The sequence below is a fragment of the Ailuropoda melanoleuca genome, chromosome 2 (genome assembly GCF_002007445.2).
Source record: "Ailuropoda melanoleuca isolate Jingjing chromosome 2, ASM200744v2, whole genome shotgun sequence".
NCBI lineage: Eukaryota > Metazoa > Chordata > Mammalia > Carnivora > Ursidae > Ailuropoda > Ailuropoda melanoleuca.
In genome coordinates, this window is record NC_048219.1 from 163,418,856 (window position 1) to 163,443,275 (window position 24,420).

A 24,420-nucleotide genomic window follows, 5' to 3' on the forward strand; every position below is an offset into this window, starting at 1 on the left:
TCATCTTCCTGTGACTTGGTTTTTAAAAGGTGTTTTAGTATGGGCATTGAAAAAATATTTCTCTTGTAATGTTATGTGTTAAATTAAACAATATTCTCTGCAGTAAGAGTATGAATCACCACTTGGACAAGCAAGATATAATCACTTTAATAACAACCCATGGCCGATTTTTTTAATTATTCAGAGGAATACCCATACTAGGACATTTTAATTATGCTTACTTTGCTCAAACTTAAGCTGTCCAATTTCACTCAGACAACTGCTCTCCAAAAATGCCAACATGAATTTATCTCTATTAATTTAGTTGATTAATATACAATGTGCTCCTTATGTGTACCAAGCTCTGTATTAGTTCTTGAGACAGTGGTTAAGGCCAACAGACTCTGGGATATGCCCTAATTTAGGGTACAGAATAGGGGAAAGACTTAACTTCTTCAGGGGGTTTTTTATGGTCCCTGCTGCAGGCAACAGGGACGTGGATAAACCGTAAGCCCAGTCCTCAACCCTCCTGTTTTCAATGTATGCCTGGGATCTGATCTCAGGTGTGTCTTCTCCCCCCACCCGCAATGTGTATATGCAACAAGTTTAATGCTGTTAACATTGACCAGAAATTCAGAGTGACAGAACCGGAGGTACTGCAATCTGGAACTCTTAACTTTTGTAAACTGGTGAGAATAGTGGAATGCACAGAGTCTCTACTTAACGACTTCTCCATCTTCTCTTAGAGACTCCTCTGCTCAGCCATTCAAGAATAGGATATGTATTAGACAACTAACATCTGGTCTGAATATCTATTAGGACCATATGCTTTCTTCTGCTATATTATCATCCTAGAATAGATTAAGGAAAATCCAAACCAAATGGGGATTTGGGGGAATTTTCAAGGGTCACTTAATAAAGTAATTTTGGTTTTCTTTTTGCAAAGAACACGGCATACCATAGAGGCCATGTAGAGACCTAAGCGCAGTCTCGCGGCAGAAATAACGTGAATAAATAATCATCCTAATCATAAACATTTTCCTCACAATTTTCAAATGGGAAATAGAAACTGTTAATTGTCACAGTTACAAATGGATGTATCCTGCTGGAATTTTACTGGAAAGATGACGTTCTGTGGAATAGCCTTGTCTTCTAAATGAAAACCAGTAGCTTTGGATCTGGCTTTGTTTTCCCCCCAAACTCCTTGCTGATAATATTCATGGTGCTTTGGGGACTGCCTTTGTTCCTGTACCATAAGGATTTCTTGATTTATGGTTGCGAGATCTTCTTCATGGCCAAATGACAAAGGGCTAAGCTTTGATTGCATAAAAGCAAGCAGTAACTAATGTTCTCCAAGAATGTGTTTTGAGAGTAAAGTTCAGTTCATTTGGTTTTGATTTTACAATTAGAACATAAGATATTTGACTTTGAGAATGTGTTTCACTTCAAAATTCTATCAATGAAATAGATTTTTATCTCTGATTATAAGACTTATTATCTCTACTCTTTTAAGAAATTAGATCCACACGGAATTAACAATTAACATAGGGAACATGAGTTATGGTAACTAGAAGCACAAAATTAAATTGATACTTTATTCTTGACATTCGTAACTAGTCAGGGATCATTTGGAATTTTATCAAGAGGATTTAAAGTGGACTAGGAGTGTGTTTTGTTAAAATAAATATAAATAAAGGCTAAATAGACTATACATGCTAGGTAGGGGTGGTGTTTAAGGACATGGTTTATGTTATCATTTTGTGAGTTCTCACCTACATTTTGAGACTCTTGACATAGTGCAAGCATCAGCACAGAGGCAGGTAGGAGACTATCTGATTCCATCTTTACCTTAAGTTTACTGGTGAACACAGGCTTGTCTCTAACCACAAATGCTGTTTCTCAGGTACCCATCTGTCTGACTTTGCATCTTGAGTGTAGAACTACCTTTGAGCCCATTTCGAGAGGCTTACATTTATTTAATAAAGGATTTCCTTGGTACAAGCTGGACCCTAATGATCAACAGCCAGTAATTAATTCCTTTAACCTGCTCTCCAACCATTTGTACAATTTTAAAATTAAATCCAAGCTGCTGGCAATATTCTACTCTTTTCTTATTCTCTCTTCTTCCTCATGCCTCCTCCTTGTCCTACGTTCCCATTTCCACTAAATAATATTATTCTCCCAGGCAAGCATTTTAAAAATTTTGGGTTTAGGGATTACTAGATGACACCTTATTTAGGGTTATGTTGCTGTTAATGTCTAGTATGTCATTACAATTGATAGTGGCATTACAGTCCTAAGTAAGGAATGAGTAATGTCCAATTGAGAGAATAAAGTGTATTTCATCAACAGAGACAATTCGCCAATGAAAGCATCTTGGTGGATGTTTGTATTAAATCAGGGGAGGTCTCTATAAAGATAAAGGGATAAGAAAATAGGAAAACAGTCATTTAGAGCTACTGATCTCCAACTCAGGATGTGATATCTAGAACAACTTTTTAATATATGTAAAAAATTTAAAACATGGCTGTTTTGTCACTAACAATGAAGACAATGATGTTACATTTTCAAAGTCCATTTTTTCCCTTTTTGTCTGAATAAAATGTAAAATACATCTATATCCTAATTAATATATCTATAAATTTTCATTGATAAGATTATATTTTTCTTATCAGGTATCAAAAAAAGTACTCAGTGGCTGTCTCAATCAGTGATTACGGGACAAAGATGAAAAGTAAAGTTTGAGTCAGTCATAAAGGTGTGTTTGTTCAATATGGAATCAAATGTTCCAAGCGGTTTTATAGCTAATGAAACTTATCTCTGATGATTGGTAAAACTGGTTATTTTAAAGAAATAAGTTGGTATTTTTAAAATTATGCTGAGTCTCAAATCAATTAAATTGGTCATAACCAACTCTTTAGTTTTTAATGAAACATAACACAACAATACACAACAGTGTAGAAATGAAATAATGAGAGTGAATTGCAGTCAGTAAGGGTAATCGGTGCTTTTACGAAATTTTAGTTTTGGGATATATGTTATCCTCACACACACAAAACATAGGTTCATATTGAGTCACAGAGTGAAATATACATCTTATTGTGAGCCATAGTGAAAATGTTTAAATGCTACTGCATTGAGCAGTTAATGAGTCTTGCTTTTGTCCCTCAAAGTGAAAATCTGTAAGTGTTGGAAATGACTTTAGACAGTGATTTTGGGTTAAAAACTGTCACTGAGTGACAAAAGTGCTCCAAGTAGTTTTATATAAACAGCAATCAAGAAGAATATGCTTCAGTCATAATGGTACAATGAATGTCATTTATCTAAATATGGAAAATGACAACAGACATTCTTGTCCATTAATATAATCTACTCTAAGCCAAGAGTTGAATCTGTTTTCTATTTGTCAGCTAAAATCAAACAAGCCATAGTAGATAATATATTCTACATTTGAAAATTAACAGAGCTAACCTTTTCATCATCCTGAAAATATTAAAAACCTACATAACCTTTCACTTCCCGCATGTTCTGAATTCTATTTGTTCCTGGGTAATCTATCAAGAGGCATATCATGTCAGAAAAAGGAATAAGAAAAAATATCAAACGGATGTTTTGTTTCAATGTAGATACAAATGTCAAAATTGTAAACAATTTTAGTTTTTAGCTTTTTATTTCTGAAAATTTACATACATATGTATATGTGCATATGTATATATTGGTTTTCGATCTGCTTGATGTCAAATTATATCTTCCAGTCAGTATCATGTGTACAAAAATTCAAAAATTTTTCTTTATTCTGTGGTTAAGGATTATAGATATAGAATCTGTCCTATAATATTAAATTGCATTTAATTTTAATTCTCAGGTGGATTAAATGGTCTAGTGGATGGCACATGATCCTCAAAATTTTTGTTCCACCCTTTGCTTTGTAAGAAATAACTCAAACAGGAATTATAACATGTGTTGCTTCTGTATCTACTACACTGAACACAGTCTTTCTTCCACCATAGTGTTTTAATTGTTTAAATAAAGACTGCCCAGAAATCCTACTACATGTAAAATGTGAGTCAGATTTCACTTTGGGAAAACACTGGAAGTGAAATAGAAAACATTCAGGTTATTTTTATAAAATAAAAAATAGTGTACTTTTGCTTAAAATACGATGTCTGCAAGTAAATATATAGCTTTAGGGTTATTATTAGTTTTGAGTTAGTTACATGCTAAATTCTGTTCCTGAAATTCATGAAAAGTGAGATTTAGACTAATATATAACTGATATCTTCAAGAGATGTAGTCACTACATATAAGAGTCTTTCTTAACCTTATCTTTGCAGCCTGTGAATCAAAGAAACACACTCTTTAAAAATACATATTGGTTTGACTTTTAGAAAGGGACAGCATCTTGTAAACTCTGCCTAAGGGGGTAGCTGTCTCAACAACGGTGAAAGAGCCTCTTACAAAAAAAGATGAAACCACATACCCCTAGATGAAATCCCCATTGGATTTAGTGAAAATGAAATTAGACATAAATACAGAGAAATGGGGAGAACATTAGAATTTTTAGAGCAATTTATATATTCTTGTGAGGTTTTGTATATTCTCAAATTTCCATCCTTTTATTTTTATTAAGGAAATAACGCACCACTGTGCTTTAAAGTGAAGGCCCTGGAGTTAAAATGGTGGAGATTCAGCCTTAGCTTTTCCACTTAAAAACAGCAGGACCTGGATGTATTTAACCTTTCTTATCCCATTTTCCTTGTCTGCACTATGAGGATAATATAAGATCTACCACAAAGGGCTGTTTTAAGCATTTAATGAGATAAGCTGTGTAAAGTACTTAGCATAGTGTATGGCTCATACCAAGTGTTTAATAAATGTCAATACTGGTGTGTTTTCTTTTTTTTTTTGATATATGTTTTCTGATTAAATAATAAATGTTGGTGAAAAATGCGGATATATACAAAGATGAAAATAACCGTATGACCGTCACTCATAATTCATATATTCTGAAGTAACAATGCTTAATTTCTTTCTAGTAATGTATTTAGTGTGTGTGTGTGTACATGTATATATATTAAACTAGAATATATGTGTGTGTACATTTATTTCCATGTATATTTGGAAATGAATAGTATATGTAATTTGTATGTGCAATTTTTTGGTATTGTTTTGATCCAAGATTTGAAGAGAATTCTACATGCTACTAGGCAATTAAAGATGCCTTATAGTTTAGACTTGAAAAATGAGACCAGTTCAGGTGTGTGTGTGTGTGTGTGTGTGTGTGTGTGTGTGTGTGAATTGCTCCTCACTGTTGCATTGTTGGTAGGATCCTGAAACCCAAGCAGTGTTCCTGCTAACTATGTGAAAGAGAATAACAACATATCCTGAAATTATCTCATTCAGATAAAAACAATAGTCTCATGCGACCACCCCCTTTACACACCCACACACCCCGAAACCCTAGCCTCATCCCATGAGGCATGAACACTAGTTGCTATTTTGGACCAATATACCTACAGTGCTTCCAGTATCAGTTTTCTTCCATTATTTTGTATTTGACTCCAGTCTGCAGTTTTAAACTTGGTTTAACATAACTGTTCCCATCCCATTTTAATACAATCTATATATGTTTAATCTTTTCAAAGATTACGTTAAAACATTGATTTGCCCAAGTCCTGTCTCTCCCTCCCTCCCACCCTCCCTTCCTTTTGACATTATCCACCCTGCTGCTGCCATTTGCATATCCTCTTTGTCTGGCTATACTTGTATCGGATTTAATTTTTCTGCAAAAACCAGAATGAACTCCCATACCTTCTGTGAAGTTTCCCAGGTCCTTGATGATAGTCTCCTTCACTGAATGCCAGTATGAAGTACTGGATCTATCATTCACTTAGCAATTACACTTACTTGTTAATGGGATCTTCATTTAGAATCGGGAAGTATTTGGGACTCCTTACTTAACCTCTAGGAGTCTAGTTAGAAACTGGAAATGCATATATGTTTCCTATTGTTCTTAAAATTTTTGAAATATTTCTTTCTTTATTAAATCCATTTGCTCTATAAATTATTTTGATTTACCATTTTCCTAGTTGATATAAAATTAATAAAATTTCAGGGGCGCCTAGGTGACACAGTCGTTAAGCGTCTGACTTCGGCTCAGGGCATGATCCCAGCGTTATGGGATCAAGCCCCACATCAGGCTCCTCTGCTATGAGCCTGCTTCTTCCTCTCCCACTCCCCCTGCTTGTGTTCCCTCTCTCGCTGGCTGTCTCTATCTCTGTCAAATAAATAAATAAAATCTTTAAAAAAAATTAATAAAATTTCAACAATTGTCGTATTGATTGACTTGTGCTTCCAAAACGAAGTGAAGACCCAAATAATGACACTAGGGTCCAATTTTCCAGTTAGGCCATTATTCATAACTACTTTTTGGTAGAATAATGCAAAATGTCAGGCATTCACAAGAGAGATGATCTCCAAGTTAAAGATAAAATTATAGCAACGGACTAATTTCTTGAACCTTTTTTATAATGTAATCATACCCTGATGACAGGACATGATTGTAAAATTCTGAAGCGAAGTGAAAGAGAAAAAAGCAAATAGAATCAATTGATTCTCCTGTGAACCTGCCAAGTTTGGTCTTTGTCCAGGTATAGATAACTCCAGGATGCCGAAGGGCCAGAGCATTTGAAGAGGGGGTCCTAACACTGGCAATGTCATCTAGTGTTTCTTTCTTTTTTTCTTCTTGCATTTCCTGTCTCCAATCCTACTTTATGCATTATACTGATGACAGCAGAGACTCCTTCATGTTAGATGTTTAAAAAGTTGATAATACTAGTCATAGTATATGGCCTGATTGACAAGAACATTTTGCCACAGTTTTTTTAAGATTGATTGATTGATTGATTTACACACACATACATACGTACATACATACATAGCAGGGGTGGGAGGGGTTGAGGGAGAGAATCTCAAGCAGACTCTCCACTGAGCACTGAGACCAACGCAGGGCTCAATCTCATGACCCCAGGATCATGGTCCTGAGCTGAAACCAAGGGTCAGACACTCAACCAACAGAGCCGCCCAGGCACCCCCATTTTGCCACAGTTTTAAGAATGTATATCTCCTGGAAAAATGAATGTCACAGCAATGTGAGTGTACTGTTCCATAATCATGATTCTGATAAAGTATTTCCGTCCCGATTTAAAATTGCATTTATATACTTAGAAGAGTGTTTCACAAGTTGGGGCAATTTTGATCGTACAGGCGTGTTTAGCAATATCTGGAGACATTTTTGGCTTCACAACTGGAGGATGCTCCCTGGCATCTAGTGGGTCGGGGCCAGGGATGCTGCAAACATTCTGCATGCATAGGACGGCCCCCGCAGCAAGGCATCATCTGGCGCAGGCAGAGAGGATGCTGAGGCTGGGATACCCTGGCTCGAGCATCTAGTGGAAATGTAATTTTCTGGGTGGGTTCTTCAGCTTCAGAGAATGGGCCTCTTATTAATTTTGGGACCAAAGCTTAATGAACGTCCTTCAGGATAAGACACCAGAATAAAAATTGCTCCAGGAGCAAGATATATATTGTATTCCTACAGAAGGTTATGAAACACTCTCACCAACCTGTTGGACGCACGATAGGAGAGCTGCCACTCTCTCCATAAATATTCGTCGCTATGGAAACCTCCCCACATCCGTGCACTCCTATAACCTTAAATGGCAAGCACCTATTTTATAAGGATGATGAGGAAAAGAAGCAGCTGAAGTCTTCCATTGGCATTCTGTTGAATGTGTGATTAGAAATTCTAGACCAGTGTTTTTCAATCCAGGCTATTGATTAAGATCTCCTGAGGAAACTTCACAAATTCTGATGCTCAAGCCCTCCCACCCCCAAACAACTAAGTGACGAATTGTGACGCTGGGACCCAGGTCACGACTATGTTTTTAAAAAGCTTCCCAGCGAATTGTAAGTTAGAATAAAGGCTGAGAACAACTGCTCTAGCCTTGATCAGTAATGTTTGGCTTGAAAAAAGAAAAAAAGGCTGACCCCAGATCTTTACAAATTAATGAGTCACGTGCTCCAAATTCACGAGAGATGTTCTAGCTGCTGCTTCATCAGCATCAAGGTGAGCACTGAGTCTTAGGGTTGTTATTTGAAGAATTGTTTAACAGCTGGCAAAGCGCTGGGGGTGGGGAACTGCTCCAATTCCCGTGCATCTTTGTATGTGAAAAGGAGCAAAAGCGGAATGGTTTTTTACTGTACTTCCAGGGCAATACCAGGTTTTGACTAGAATGGAGTTATAAGACACATAATGCAATGAGAAGTAAAATTTGAATTCCTCCCTAAAAATTTCTACAAGAAGGGGAAATGGTGTAAACAAGCCATCTGTGTTGTGATGTGAAACACATTCCCTAGCTGTGGCCCTCGCAGGGTGCCTTTATTATCTTCAAAAAAAAAAAAAAAAAAAGGAGGGGAACTTGCTGTGGGACCAAAGGCAGCAGGAATTCTGATCAACTTGTTTTCTAAATACACACACAATCATTCCTGCAAGGAGATGAAATATTCGAAAGTCAGGCAATGGATGAATTAGTATAAATCTAAGAATTAAATAAAATACAGTATTGGCAAAGCAGAGCTTCGATGCTGCTCTACATAAACACAAAAATGAACCGTTAAATTTAGAAATGAACAGATTCAAATGCAGTTTGTCCTTTTTCTATCTATAGTATGAATCCTTCTGATCATGTACTGTACATTTGATGGAAGCATGTGGCTGTGGCAAATGTCCCCCAGGAACAGATCCAAATCAGAAGTTCAATTTGCTTCAAGCTCTTTAAAATGTTCCAGGGGTGCAAAGTGGACTGAGTTCCCCAAATTCCCTAGTCTCTTTTAAAACACTGAAATATACAAAAGGTAGGGTGGGCGTGTTGTGAAACTTTAAAAAGCACAAGGTTGTTTTATCAAAAACAAACATTTTATCTTGATTTTCAATGAGACAGATTGCTAATAGAAATCTAAAAATTATTTGCTCCATCTCCTAGACCTGTAATCATCCCTCCTCCTCCTTTTTTCTTTTTCAGTGTCTAAGGCGGAGGGTATCCCGGTGCTTTGGAGGTAGATCAGCCTGGGTGTGGATCCCAGATCTAGGTCCCATGAAATTAGATATCAGGAAGCTAGTTAACCCCTTGGATCCCTAGATCTTTCTTCAGTGAAATGGATATACTGACATCTGCCTCAATAGTTGTAAGGATTGCTCTGATGGCGTTGAAATTGTATCGTACTCAGAAAATCAAATGCTACTCAGCAATAAGAGAGATACATGCAAAACATGGATGAATCTCGAAAGTATTACGCTGAATGAAAGAAGCCAGACTCAAAGGGCTGTGTACTATATGATTTCACTTGTACTACACTCTGGAAAAGGCAAAGCCATCGGGACGGAAAACAGAGCAGTGGATCCGAAGTTTCAGGGTGGGGATGGAGGCTTCTTGCAAAAAGAAAGGAGAGAGCTTTTTGGAGTGATGAAAATATCCTGTAATCTTGATTGTGGTGGTGGTCATGTGGTTTTATAAGTTTGCCATTTCAGAAGAGCAGAACTAAAGTGGGTGAATTTTACTAGGTAAATTATATGTCGATAAAATTAACCGCTCCCTGAAAGTAAGGCATAGAAAGGTTAAAAACCAAATGAAGGTTAAAAACTGGAGATGCCTTAGCACAATTGCCTATAAACACACTTTGGTCACTTCTCTTTGTTTCCCAGCCAAGTATTTTACAGACAGAGTCCACCTCTGAATGCAATTCTTTATTGATTTCCTCCTTTACCTCTTGTCAACTGATGTTTACTCTTTTGCAAAACACCAATGACCATTCTACTCTTAAATGCAGTGTTTTCTTTAATCTCTTTGATATTTTTGAAACTGTTTTTTACGGTGCCTCGCCGCCTTGGCACCTTTTGCTTTGTAGACTTTGAGGACCCAGGAGGGTCTGTTCAAAAGACTCTTTTTCCTTTTTTGCCCATGAGAATATGTTAAATCCTCAAATTTGTGTATCCGTCCATTCCCTTTGTTTCCATTCATACCTGCTTTCCTACAATTTTGACCATAAATGACTTCCAAAATTGTCCTTCTAGGTATCTCTCTCTCCAAAGTCCAGAATCAGATTCAAATTTTGTTTACTTGTTGGGTAGCTCTGATTCTAAAAATAATAAATTGTTTTCTAACCAAAAACATCCCAGAATTATTTATTGTTAATTCAGTACTTCCTTAGTAATTTTGTGTGTTACATTTATCATTTACATGGTATCTCATGATACTACAAGTCTGTGTAAACATCTTGTTTCTAGAATTTCCATTCTGTTCCTATGATTCATCATTTCCTGAGCAATACCTCAGTGTTTCTTACTAAGGCGATGTTATAATATATTTTTATGTCTGATAATTCAAGTTCTCCTCATTACTTGTCTTTTTCATTTCTTCTTCTTGGCTAATTTTGTCGGTGTATTTTTTCCAGGTGAAAATTAGAATTATTTTGTGAGGTTTCGCATAAAGGGATTATGATTGATTCATTACTTACATAAATTAATTTGAGGGCAAGTAACACCTTCACAATATCGAATTTTTCTCTTCAGTAACATTTTTATTTCTGTACTTATTTAAGTCTATTTCCTTCAGTAAAATGATGTAGTTATCTTCATGTAAAATCTGTTGATTATTTGGCTAAATACTCTAATATTTTATGTTTTCCTGCTAGTCCAGATAGAGGAACTCCTCAATATTTTTGGACCTGATTTTTGCTGCTGTACAGGAGAGGAATTTTCTTTATTATCTCAATAATATTTTAGTTTACTCTCTTAGCTGTTCTAATTATACAAGTATATCATTTTAAAATACCAAAGATTTCGTCTATTTTCAAGGAATCTGCCCCACTCCCTTTTCTAGTCTTTTTGATTTAATCAGAAATTCTAAAACTAGGTTCAGTAAAGTGGTGCTAAAACTCATCTTTGTCTTAGAATGATTTTTTTAAATGATAACGCCGCTAGTACTTCCCCATCAACCAATTAAGTGTACGTTTGAGATCTTAAAAACTCTTGTTAAAGAATTACCTATCAGTTTTTAGTTCACATGATTTTTTTTTTCTAATGAGGTGTGTTTAGTTTTCTAAATACTCGTTTCTGTAACTTTAGAAATACTTGCTCCCATTTCCCCCCTTTCACATGGTGAAATAAAGATTTATGATGGTGTGAGGGAGGAGGGAGTAGGAAATATGTGGTCTCATTGATATACTATTTATTATTTAAGCCCCCAGAGCTCATACGATTACATAAGGATGTAAATGTCATCAGAATACGAAAATATTCACTAACAACCTGAACACTTTTAAATTTAGTCCCTTTCCCATGAGCATATCTCATTATAATATTTTTATATATTATAATGATTTTAGACAGTAAGCATCAGACAATGCAAATCAATTGCAAAGTGAAATAGCAAATGTAACGTATATATGATTATATAAAATTAAGAGAAAAATGTTGAACAATTGCTAGAATCATACACAAATGCATTGATACAATTATATACAATCCACTAAATCTCTGAGAGATTTAAACCAGCACTGTATGTGAAGAGGGAAACATCAAAAAGTTGATGACATTAAATGCATTTAAGAGAGAATGCTTTGACTCTCAGTGGATCAAAAGGCCCTTGGAAAATAGATGGAGCCCTCCAAAAATTTTGCCAGAGGACCTATTACGATAATTATGAAAATGTGGCCATATAATTTTATTGGAGAAATACTAAAAAGAATTCTTAGTTTTTGATTCATTTTTATTTTATTGTAGAAATTAGTTCATAGTTTCAATTAGGTATATGTTGTTAGATACAAGCAGACATTTTACAAATTTATTTCTGTTTTTAGATAAATTCCCAATAAGCTTTTGATTTTTAAAAACTGACTATAAAAGTGTAGTTTCTGTTTTAACTGAATTGACTTCTAAAGAACAGTGTCTATTATCCTGGAATAATGAAGAACTCCTAGACACTAATTAATTTTCTAATATTAAAGCATCTGTACATTACTGGAATGAAACTTACTTGCTCTTAGTATATTATTCTCTTAACAGTCTTTAGGATACTAGTGTCTAGAATTTCATTTTTTAATAATTGTTATGTATTACTTTTGGAATTGGAAAAAAACATTAAGACAAAAATTTTTAAAGATGCACTAGTATAGGATAATTGGTATAAAATATGCCAGAATAGTATTATGTTCTAATATATATTATATATTCTAGCATAGAATATATAGGATATATATATATAGGATATTTTGTTTCTTACAAATAAAATTGGTCTGTAGTTTTTGTGTGTGTACTTTCCTTGTCTGTTTTCAGTATCGAGATCATACAGGCTTTGTCAGTTCAGACACTTGGAACTTCTTGGAGTTTTTAAACAGTACAGAAATTATCCTTCATATAAAAATTTGAAATAATTTCTCTATAAAAATCCCTAGAATTGTTGCATTGTATTTAATAGTAATTTTTGATAACTGTAAATTTCTATAATTATTAAATTATTTAAATGTCTGCTTTTTTAAATCAGTTTTGAAAATTTCTATTATTAAAATTTTAAGTTTATAGATATACATCTATACTGAATTTCCAAAAATATCTATCAGTAGCAAACTCGCTTATGACAAATTTTGTATAATTGTGCCTTCTCTAATTTTTTAACGACTAGACATACCAACATTTTGTTTCTTTGTGCTCAGATGAGTGAATGTACTAGGTGTTCAATTTATGTATGTGCTCCTTCATTCAAAAACATCACACAGCATTCTTTATGAACGTATTTTTTAGCATTTGCCTTTAGACAGTATTGGAGAGGATTTTTTTAAGTAAACCTTTCAGAAATAACTATCAAGAACAAACAAACAACATAGAAAGTACAAGAGAAATTGATATTGAAAAGGAGAAAGACAGAAAGCCAACAGAAATAGAGACAAGTATTTGAGGGAGAAAATGAGAGGCAAGGTAAGGGCAATCCAAAACAAATATGAAAATAATCCACAAAGAAGAAAAGCAAAGCCATGGAATAGAACAAATATTAAAAACTATCAATGAAGAAAATTTCTTGAGATGAAACAAACCTACTTATTGAAAGGACAACCTGAAGAATGGACCTGGTATCATCAACAGCAAGGAATATTTCAATATAACTATTATATCTTAATAAGAAAGGGGGGTGGCAGCTTTGGATATCTGAATAATAAGACAAAGGAAAGAAAAAATTTATAAGGGAAAGAAAGTTATATTGACCTTACACTTTGTGACAGAACATTTTATACTAATAAAAAAAATAAAAAGCCAAAGTATTTACAGCCTAAAACACCTTCAGTAAAATTCAGTCATGAATACACAAGAATTCAGAGGCTGTTGTTCCCAATGGCTTTTTCTGAAGACTGTAGACACAAATATTTTACGTTTACTAAGAAATGATTTGAGAAGCTTCTGCATAAGAACTGCTGGTAGTATATTAAAACCAGAGAAATCAAGGATCCTTTGCGACTACATTCCCAGCATGGCCAATAGCTGGGGGAAGGTACTTGGTAATTTGGAGGAAGCTAAAGAGCAATGCAATTTTGAAAATTATTCCATCAGTCAGATGACGCTGGAACAGGTCTTCCTGACCTTTGCTAACCTACAGAACATAAAAGTTGATTGTAAAGAAAAAATGGTGTCCCCCACAAGCAACCTGGCAAATCTAGTCACCTCTCCAGATTCATGGGCAGAGGAACAGACAAGTAGGATGATTCTTGTCAAATTGCAAGATGGAGAGAGTCCAGGAAGATGCTCTATTTCGGGATGATTCGTTCAAGGCTTTTATATCCTAATTGGATATTGTGAGTAATTAAGTGTTTGTGTTTTTTTAAATAAATAAATACAAATGTTTGGTATAACTCCCTTCATCACTTTTCCCCCCTCAAAACTCTTCTTCCATTTAGTGTCACAGAGGAGTCTGAATTAACCTTACTTTATTTATGTTGTAGACAAACATTTTTTGTTTTGTTTTGCTTTGCTTTTGTTTTCTTCCTGTATCTTTTCAAATTCAGTTTTTTAAAACAACAATAACAGTAACACATCATCACAATCTATCTTGCAATCTAAGTGATCTGTCTTGTGAGGAAGTCTTCCAAAAAGAATGGAGAGGGCAGGATACCTTTTATGTATTAAAACATATTTTCTTATTTCCATTTTTTCTTTACTCTGTAAATTGGCTTGTACCAATCATCATCTCTATCATCCCGTTTCATCACTCAGTCCTTGCCTTTATATTCCCCTGAGTTTACACAAGGGATGCTGAGAATTCTGGCTGGGAGAGAAAGGGAAGCCTTCTCTGCCTTATAGTCTAGAATGGTTATAAATTCCTGGGCTCCAAACACAACCAACCACCTAGCAATTCTGTTTTTGCTCATTTCTCTCCTGCATTTTCCTCGATGTGCCTTCCTGTTGATGACTTGGCCTCCTAATATCCACAGACAATGCAAACCAGCCAATCAAATTTCTGACTTATGAAGGACTACCGGCCTTACATCTGCTCCCATCTTTGCTTCTTCCCGTGTTTGCAGCCAAGATCTCCATCCTCCCAGGTGGGACTGTTCCTTTCATCCCTTCTCACTCTACAGACTTTCTGCCTCATGTCAGACAGCACAGTGTCTTCATTCACTGTCTGTGTGCTGGCGATCAGGGAACTTAGAGCTTCTGCCCAAGTATCTTTACAGAGCTTCAACATCCTATCTCCAACTACCTGTTGGACATTTTCACTCAAATATTTCACAGAAAATTCAAATTCAACACATCGTAAATTCAACTCAGCATCCCTCCCCACTCATCCGATCTATGTAGGTTTCCTCTCAGAGTAGACACATCACCACCATCAAGTTACCCAAGCAGAACCCAGGTTGTCCATGACTCATCCGTCTTCCTCATCATGTTTGTTACACAATCACCAAATATTCTTGCTTGAACCTCCTGTCAGTAAATTCCAACCACTTCTCTCCATTTTAGCATTTTCTTTAAGCACCATTTCAGGCCATTATTTTTCCTAATTATGACAATTTCCTCTTATTTGGTCTCTTTGTTTCCATCTTACCTGCTTCTAAATACTTCTCCACACTGCAGCATACGGCTTCAGAGCCCCGGAATGATCATGCCACTCTCCTAACAAGTATTAATGGCTTTATATTGACCTCGAGGTAAAGTCTTCACTACTTAATGTGCTTCGGGAGGCTCCTCATGTGTGGTCCCTGTTTCCCTCTACCATGCCACCCATTGCCATGCCCAGTCACTTCCACCAGCTCCTGTCCCTGTCTGCTCACACTCCACATAGCCTGTGGTCCAGGAAGACTGAACTGCTGGAGCTCCTTGCTCTCCTCCATCCAGTCATCCTCTTGGACATCCCTCATCTTTTGCCATTTACCAAATCAAACCCTACTAATATATTAGGTTTCAATTTACATATCATGTTATCTAGCCCCTCATCTCTGACCAAGTCATCAGACCTTCCCCATTTGGATTTACTGTTCTTTCTGTGTGTTTCTGTAGCAGTCTATAATTCTACTTTTATAAAGCTTACTACATGATATTATAAATACCTATTTATTGGGCCATATCTCCCCCATACTGAGCCTTTTTGGAGGCAGGAATTATGCATGTCTTTTTATTTTTTATCGAATCTCCCAGAGACCACCAATGCTTGGATATACTAGGCACATAATAAATATTTGTTGAATCAATGAACGTCACTATAAGCTATTTTTCTATTTTCCAAGCATCTACTCATTGTCTTAGTTTCTGAAACGATGTATTCTTTGTCCTGTTCTCAGTACTTCTTCATACAACACCTTGTTTTCTCTTTATGAATCTACAAATAGGATGTGTCCCCGCCAGATGTGTCTTAATGAACACATGACTGTCCCTTGCCCTTGTCACTGTCCACTTAGATGAACAGCTCTATATCTGGGGAGAAGGCTGCTGTATATTGACCCTAGTGTATCTTTAGGTTTATGTTGGGATTTCTTTCATGATTTTGAATAACTGAGGTGGGATCCTCTCCTACTCTCTCAATCTGGTTCTCTTCAGTCCTTGAACCAGGAGAATACATCAAAAATCACAGTTCCAAAAATGTGTGACAGCCAAGACTCCTCTCTCTGATAGAATCTTTCTTGTGACTATGACTCTTATCAGACAGCCTTCCACTATCCTGTCCCCACTCTTACTTCCCATTGCACTGTTGCCTAGAAGTTCTCATGTCTGGAAGAATACAGGAAAAAAAAATAGTGGAAAGCTTTGAGAAGGACACATTGGACTGATAGCCTCAATTTTCACATGTTTGATAGTAAAGCATCTGTGAAATTAAAAAAAAAAAAATTGAGCCTAGTTCCCTGAATCAAGAGCCAAAGTATGCTGCTGATGGTATTCGTTGGGGGTGAGAGGTTCCCTGCCCTTTTTTCCAGGTAAACTGTTAATGAAGCAAAACTGAATATGCTATAAAATGAAATATGGATCATTTCTGCTCCTCAGTCCAACTGCTTTAACGTCATATTTAGTTGAAATCTGTGACAGATTCTGGCACTCAGTTGTCCACCAATCTTAATTCTGGTACTAAGGGAATTCCTTTTTGTCATCCCCTTAATTATTTAATTTTGAAGTAGGTGGCTTTCAAGCAGTAAACTCTTTAAAAGACTACCTTTTTTTCTCTGCGATATCAAAACAGTGTATCTTCTTTGAACACTAAGGCAGTAGATGCATTTAATACCCTGAATTTGCTAATAAAAGAAGCATGATTAATTTTGCAATGCCCCGTCTCTGGAAGTCCAGTAAGTTACCAACACTCCCAACAGTGCTGCTCTACTTTCATACTCCAGCCTCCAACATCAGATCTTTTCTGAGCTTCTTGTCTAAACACTTCCAGCTCCTTTACACACCTACAATCCTCAGCAGCACACTAACGCTACTGCTTTGCTGAGTTTCCAACTCACCAGCAGAAACAGTAATTAACTCTCAGTCTCCTAAGGATGAGACTGCTATCTGAAAAACTGAGATATTGTTTTCTTATGGGAATAGACACTAAAAGGAGTCAGTTTTGTTTTTCTTGCCTGCCATAATTGTCTCAACCCACCATCCATGCATTTACTGCATATTTTAAACACTATTAAGATATTTCACATGTAAATTCCTCTGAGATAAAAAAAAAAAGTAAAGCAATTTATCAATTTCCATGGGATTTTACTGCATTTATGTACTCCCTCTTCCAAGACAGGTGACCTCATAGTAAAATGGCCATTCAGGACTCTTTGTGAAAATGTCAGGTGAACAATCACTCTGCCAAGTCGGAATGCTGCCCTGTAAGATTCTGTGTATCTTCTGAGCTAATGTATAATCTCAACCAATTTATGTTGCTGTTTCCTCCCAAACTCCAAAGGAATGGCAATGGGGTCGCACCTCTCATAATAACAAACTCCAGACTGGCAAAAATATTTGCTTCTCGGGACACCTGGGTAGCTCAGTCAGTTGAGCGTCCGACTCTTGATTTCGGCTCAGGTCGTCATCTCAGGGTCATGAGCTCCAGCCCTTCATCCTGCTCTGTGCTCCGTGGGAAGTCTGCCTGAGGTTCTCTCTCTTCGTCTGTTCCGCCTCCACACACACACTCTCCCTCCCTCTCTCTAATAATTAATAAATATTTAAAAAAAATATTTGCTTCTCTACTCTGTAATTCTGGGCTCTTCTTTATAGAGGTTTTATTGTCTAAGGGAGCAATGCTTCAATCAGGAGATGTGTGAGTGTTTTCATTGAATTGGAAGTGGACACTCAGCCTTTTTGGATCCTCATGTCAGGAACAATAGGAGACAGATGCTTACAACAAACAAACAACAATGATGAAATGGGTAATCTTGTATGAGATACTTCCTTGTACAACTAGATCCAGTGGTTACATTTGATAGGACTCTGTGAATAAAAGCATGAAGGTACAGATCCTTCAAGAATAAAGGTTTAGGTTCTGCCATTCATTGAATACAGAACACACACTGGCGGAAGTACAGTTGAAGTAGAAGGCAATGGAATGCTTGATACCGGAGCAGAGTAATAAGTACTATTGACACTGCCATGGGAAACTGTTGAAATAAGTACTATAACTTTTTGCCAAGTCGTATGTATATTTTAACTATTTTTTCTTTTCATTAATCTTCCTGTCTCTCACTATTGAGTTTCAAGAGTGTTAGTGATAGATAACTCTACAATTTACCCCGCAGGTACCAGAACATGCACTCGGAATTGTGACCGAACTAGAGGAAGAGTGGACATCATTCCACAGTCTTGTGCTTGAGCTTGAGGCACGATCCGGTGGAACTGTGGTCTGTCTTCCCTCGAAGAGGAGGTATGTGTGTTTTTCAATTGTATGAAGGAGTAAGTTGCATGATATTTTTTGGAACTCTGATTTTAAGAAGGGTGTATGTAAATACTTGGAGAACCAGAGGGGCGGAGCTTAGTAGAATTTAAACAACTTGGGCAACCCAGAAATTAAATACGTTTCCTTTTTGAGGAGATTCCAGAATCAGTAGGAGGAAGAACTCCACATTCCATTTTGGAAACCAAAGTAAAGCAGTGTTTTTCTTACTTCTTTCAAGCAAGGGTGTGGATTTGACCTAGCTTGTCTAATCTGTTGGCTATTGTGGGAAGGCGGTTAAGGGACCTGTGTTGTGACAGAGGGGCCTACTTCCAGTGTCTGTGACTCGTTAGTGGTTCTGTGGCTGCATTTCTGTTGTGTCATCCGAACCCGATAGCGCCTGGGGGTGCATTGTGAAGGGCCTCCGGTGTGGATTCTCGCTGCCCAGTCTCCCTTGGGTCTCCAGTTTCCTTAGCCAGGTTCTCCAGCTCTCTTCTCATTCAGAAAGCTCCCTGACATCCCTCTGGTGAATTTTTTCTTCTTTATACATGAGCCAGAGTTGATGTCTACTGTTTGCAGATGAGCATCCAGATTGGCCCAAATACGAAGCACAGGGCCTAGAGAGGAGTAGAAAGGGCTCAGATCCAGCAGGCTAGCTGATAGGAGCCAACTATGAACATCAGCTCCGTGATCAGAGCCAGAATTCCTGACAAGAAGGTGCATTACTTCAGGAGTTCCCTATCCATTTACATTATTGAAAAAGTTCTCTCATTGTGATCTCTTTCCAAAGACTTCCCTTTCCTTAACTCTTCTTTGTGAAAATTAACATTAGTTGTATCTTTGTGAAGAAGTTGTGCATCTAAACTTGAATTGCATGAGAAGACCCACTTTGATAAAAGAACTTATGAGCTGGTTATAAGCATGAACTTAAAAAAGAGCAGGCTTGACTTATTGATTCTGTCAAAGCAAAAACCGGTAAAAAATACTACACAACCAAGCAATTCATCTTCCATAAATATAAGACCTGAAACAATGCAGGGATGTAGTGTTTTGGAGATAATTTGAATTTTCATCGAGAGCAAATATAATCTCTCTGTTCTGGAAATGTGCAACAAACTTCCAAAAGAAAGGAAGAGTGAGGGAAATTTCCTATTTATAGTTTTATTTGCTCTAGAGATAAAAATTTGTGCAAATCTATGAGCTGAATTTTTATAGATAATACAGAAAGCTCCTCATGCAATTTTAATAGTTATAATTAGCCACTTTGAAAACTTTCTCTCATCTCCCAATTCATTAAAGGGACAGATTTTCAAAATGGCATCTAAATACTTTTTTTAATCTCTTGGCCTAGAGTGTTCGGTTCAACATTTTCCCTAATTTCTAGTGAAATTTTATTTGGTTCTATTTTTTACAAGCACACACCATCTAGTCATGTTTTTAAATTCAGAGGGAGGTTAAAAAATTGATATTTTGTAAACAAAAAGTCGTCCTGAATATATTTTACAATTTTATCTTCATCTTAATTATTTATAATGCAATATGCAGAATAAGATGTATATGAATGAAGTTTGACTAAATATTCACAGTTTGGGAATATCTGGGTTCATTTGCTAATGCTTTGCAAACAATTTAAGCACAGAAAAGCTGTTCATTACAATTAAATGACTGCGGTACTCACAGGCTCCCACCAAAGCCTGCACTGTGGTGGATAACCTTGAGGGCTTCTCCGTACATAATATTAATACATATTAAGTTTGCGAGCAGGCTTGGTTAGGGAAACGTGGTGGCAGATAACCATGTTATCTATCATCTGTAAAAGTGAATAACCCCAGATCTGGTCAAATCAGGACTTTAAGCTTCAGAAACGCACTGCACACCACCTGAGACAGAAGCAACTGAGATCCCAGAGATAAAAACTCAAGCAGAGTTACAAACTTGCAACCGTGGACTGGGTTTGGCTTACGGGTACGTTTTACATGGACTGCCTTGGGATAAAAAAATAAGTTTGATGGTGAAAAGGCTCTGTATTGTATGTATGATACCATAATGATGGATATGTATCATTATACATTTGTCCAAACTCATCGAATGTACGACACTAAGGGTGAACCCTGACGTGACCTCCGGCAGGGGTGGTTATGATGCATTAATGTGGGTGTAACGACCATGTCACTCTGGTGGGGGATGTTGATAACGGGAGAGGTTGTGCGTCTGCGGGAGCAGGAGGTATACGGAAAATCTCTGGGCTTTCCTCTTAATTTTGCTGTGAACCTGAAAACACTCTAAAAAAACTGAAATTTTCAAAAATTCCAAAAAAAAAAAAAAGAAAAGAAATGATTGCTAACGTTTTAAAATCAGTTACTTGTGTTACGAGTTGAATTGTGTCTTCCAAAAATGTAGGGGTTGAGGCCTAACCTCTCGTATCTTAGAATGGGATCTTATTTGGAAATAGGTGCAGATGTCATTGCAAACGCAAGTAGCTAAGGTGACATCATACTGGAATAGAGTGGACCCCTAATCCACTATGACTGGTGCCATTAAAATAGAGAAATTTTGGGATGCCTGGGTGGCTCAGATGGTTAAGCATCTGCCTTCGGCTCAGGTCATAATCCGGAGTCCTTGGATTGAGTCCCGCATCGGGCTCCCTGCTCGGCAGGGAGCCTGCTTCTCCCTTTGCCCCTGCTTATGCGCTCACTCTCTCTCTGTCAAATAAATAAATAAAATCTTTAAAAAAATAAAATAGGGAAATTTGGACACAGACATGCAGACAGGGAGAATACCACACAAAGATGAAGACAAAGGTTGGGACGATACTTTCTGCAAGTCAAGGAGGGCCACATTTGCCAGGAAACCACCAGAAGCTAGGAGAGAGGCATAGTATAGATTCTTTCTCATGGTCCTAAGAAGGAACCTTTACTGATGACACCTTGATCTCAGACTTGCAGCATCCAGAACTGTGAGTCAGTAAATAGCTCCTGTTTAAGTCACTTAGCTGCTGAGCCAGCAGCCTTGGGAAACTAGCACAAGTGGCATATAAAAACTCTGGGTTTTCAGCATCTCTGAAAAACGGCCAGGTATGACAACACTCAGCTGATCAGCTGGAACAGAAAAGCAGCTCTCCCCTTTCCATGAGAAAAGTTCTGCATTTCACCAAAGCCCCAGCCAGTCCATTTTAAAAATTTAAGTTGCCTGCTTGATGTCTGGTACCACATCAAAGGAAAATGGGTCCAGACGTTTGGAAGAACCTGAAAAAACATGTGACAATACGATGTCTTGTGATCTTTGAAAGCAAACAAAGTATAAGGTATCTGAGTGTAGAGAAAAGAAAAAAGCAAGAAAAGGAAAAAGGCTACCCAGGAAGTTTTCTGATAACCTTGAAAGTTAAATAATTCTTACAAGGAAAAAAGGAAAAACATAAAATCAGAAATATGGAAAAGTTAAATGCAACTGTTCTAATGATGCCAGGTAGGATCCTCAGACCCCCTAAACTGAGATTTTTTCAGAACAAGAGGAAGACAGAAAGGGTATCTTAACTGCCTGAGGGAGTTGTTAGTGCTGAGAGAAATCTCTGGAAAAAGCACTACAGACAAGATAGGAAGACAGGACCCAAGAGAGATGTGCATCTGGTTTGAGGGGATGCTTCTCCACTTAAGCTTCACTTTGAACAAGTTCAAGCCATGAAGTCAAGACAAATTACATCCCCAGATTCTTGGAAATGTTCATCACAGAAGCACCGCTGATAACCCTGGAGGATTGAGGCAATGAGAAGAATCTAAAGGTTGGAGATGGACAGTAATATTGCTGTGTTCAAAGAAAGAACCGTGGGAAATCTTTAGAAAATGTAGACAATATGCCTGATAGCAATCCCTTAAAAAAATTAAATAATTAAGACTCAAATGCGTTCTGGAAATTTAGTCAGGTAACAACCGAAGCCTGGGGTGTGGGGTGATCCCCCTCCTACCGCCCTGTGCTCCTTTCACTTTTGCAAACCACACTAGGCTCTCGCGTGTTGCTGAATACACCAAGTGTTTAACAAGCCTTGGTACCACCTGCTTGTTCATTCTGGAACACTCCTCCCAAAGGTGTCTGCAAGCCTTGCACCCTGGTTCTTTTGGGGTGACCCTGTGTGATGTCGCAGCTCCGCATTCACCCTCTCTACGTTCTACCCTGGCTCTATTTTTCTTCATAGCACTTATCACTATTTTTTCCTTATTTCATAAATACGACATCATGCCAGTCACTGTTGTAGAGGCTTTTAAAATATTGACTCATTCAATCCTCTAACAATGCTAAGAAGGAAATTCTAGCATTATCCCCATTTTACCCGTGCTCTTGGAATAAAGCATGGCACATTGTAGATGTTCAATAAACCATTTTTTTAAATGAATAAAATGTAAAAGGTTGGTGATGCAAGAGTCTTTCTTGTTGGATAAGAGCCTCCTCTGGTTGAGCATAGGGATTAAAGGCTATTGGGCTTTGAATCCCCAGCATCTGGCAGAATGCCCACGGTGTGTAGTGAGAGAACAGAGGGAAGAGAAGAGCTGGAAAGGAAGCTGGAAATGTGAGGTGCTTGGCGGACACGAGCTGGACTAGCTTAGCATTTCCAAAGCCTGAGGGAGAGGTTCATCAGGAATAGCAGAGCTGTTCATTGTTAAAGGGAGACAGAGATACTGTCATTAAATTTTGCAGTCAGCTACTTCGTTTCGGAGCCATGAATAACATCATCTCTTATCAAAATAGAAAAAAAAATTTAATGGTATAATATCCAGCACTGTCCATATTAGAGCCACTTTGTTAAGTGTTTTAAGGTCTACCAAAAAGCTTTAAAAACCTTCCAGCTCAGAACAGTCTTTCAAGGGAGAATCCTGACAGGCAAAGTGGAATCAAGTAGAAAAACCAGTATCTGCAACGGAGGACAACAGTCGAAGCAATGGCGTCTAGTCCCATATGATTGGTGTCAAAAGGTAAACCGCTTTCAGAAGAGGGTTGGGGTCCCAGTAGGCTAGCAAAATACGTTTCCGGAGAGCTCTGTTTTTCATTAGCATAAACGTATGTCTTCATGAGTAAATCAACTTCAGCCAATCAACAAAAGATGGGATTACTAAAATAAATGAGTGTAAGGAAAATATTAATAACCAAATAGCATTAGACACCACCATAATCCTACCTAATGCTGTTAGTGTTTGAAAGGAAAACATTCAGATTCCTAATCTATTGGGGAATATTAACATAATGTGGCTTTGAAAATTTTAAAAAGAGCTCATAATTAATTTAATCACCATTTTGCATAGCATTCCCACTTGTAATCTGCATTTTTGCTTTAAAACTCTTACTATATAGCTGTCATTGTGATCTAATGAAATGCCTCTTACTCAGGAAGAGAGGAGATTTTCAAATGTTGAGGCTCCACAGAAATGAAGAATGAAACATGTGTCTGTCGCTGCAATTTCCCCACGCTAGACTAATTGCAGAGGCCTGTGGGTATGGAGCGATGCTGCTCAGTAGTCAGCGTTTACTGCCATTGCTTTCAGGGTAATTTGCATAGCATGGCTCATAGTGTTTTATGATTTTTCTTTTAAAAATAATCCTACTTGTTAGTCACTAAATCTGTTTAACTCTTCGGGTGCTGCCTACCGTCTGGGGCACATCTGCAGAGTGAGAGTACATATCTCTCACTTGGCGAGCACCGAGGCAGTTGGGGAAGGGCATCCCAGCTGGCACAGTTCAGTCTCTCCATCCTCTGGGAAGATGGTCGCCGTAGGTAGGTCTGTGGAGGACGTCAGCCCTGCGGCAGGGATGAGTGTTGGGGAGCCTTCCTGGGGACGGACACCTGTGGAAGAGGAGGAAGGGAGATTAGACAGAGGGAAGAGTTGGACTACAGTGCAGTCTTCATGGAAACCTAGACCGACTCTCAGGAGCATCCTGAAGACGACACCGTGTCTCAGAGTTGACCCAAGTATTGGCAAGAGGACTGGGCTCTTCTACCCCCAAACTG

General features: G+C 37.4%; 1 long non-coding RNA gene across 1 annotated transcript in view; it reads left to right on the plus strand.

The window, feature by feature from the left end:
* LOC109489083 overlaps window positions 1-24,420 on the plus strand; it is a 219,320-nt gene that overhangs the window by 140,913 nt on the left and 53,987 nt on the right. Inside the window, exon 2 of the long non-coding RNA XR_002142020.1 lies at window positions 18,292-18,416. This is a non-coding gene — a long non-coding RNA (uncharacterized LOC109489083). The remainder of the gene's footprint in view (window positions 1-18,291; window positions 18,417-24,420) is intronic.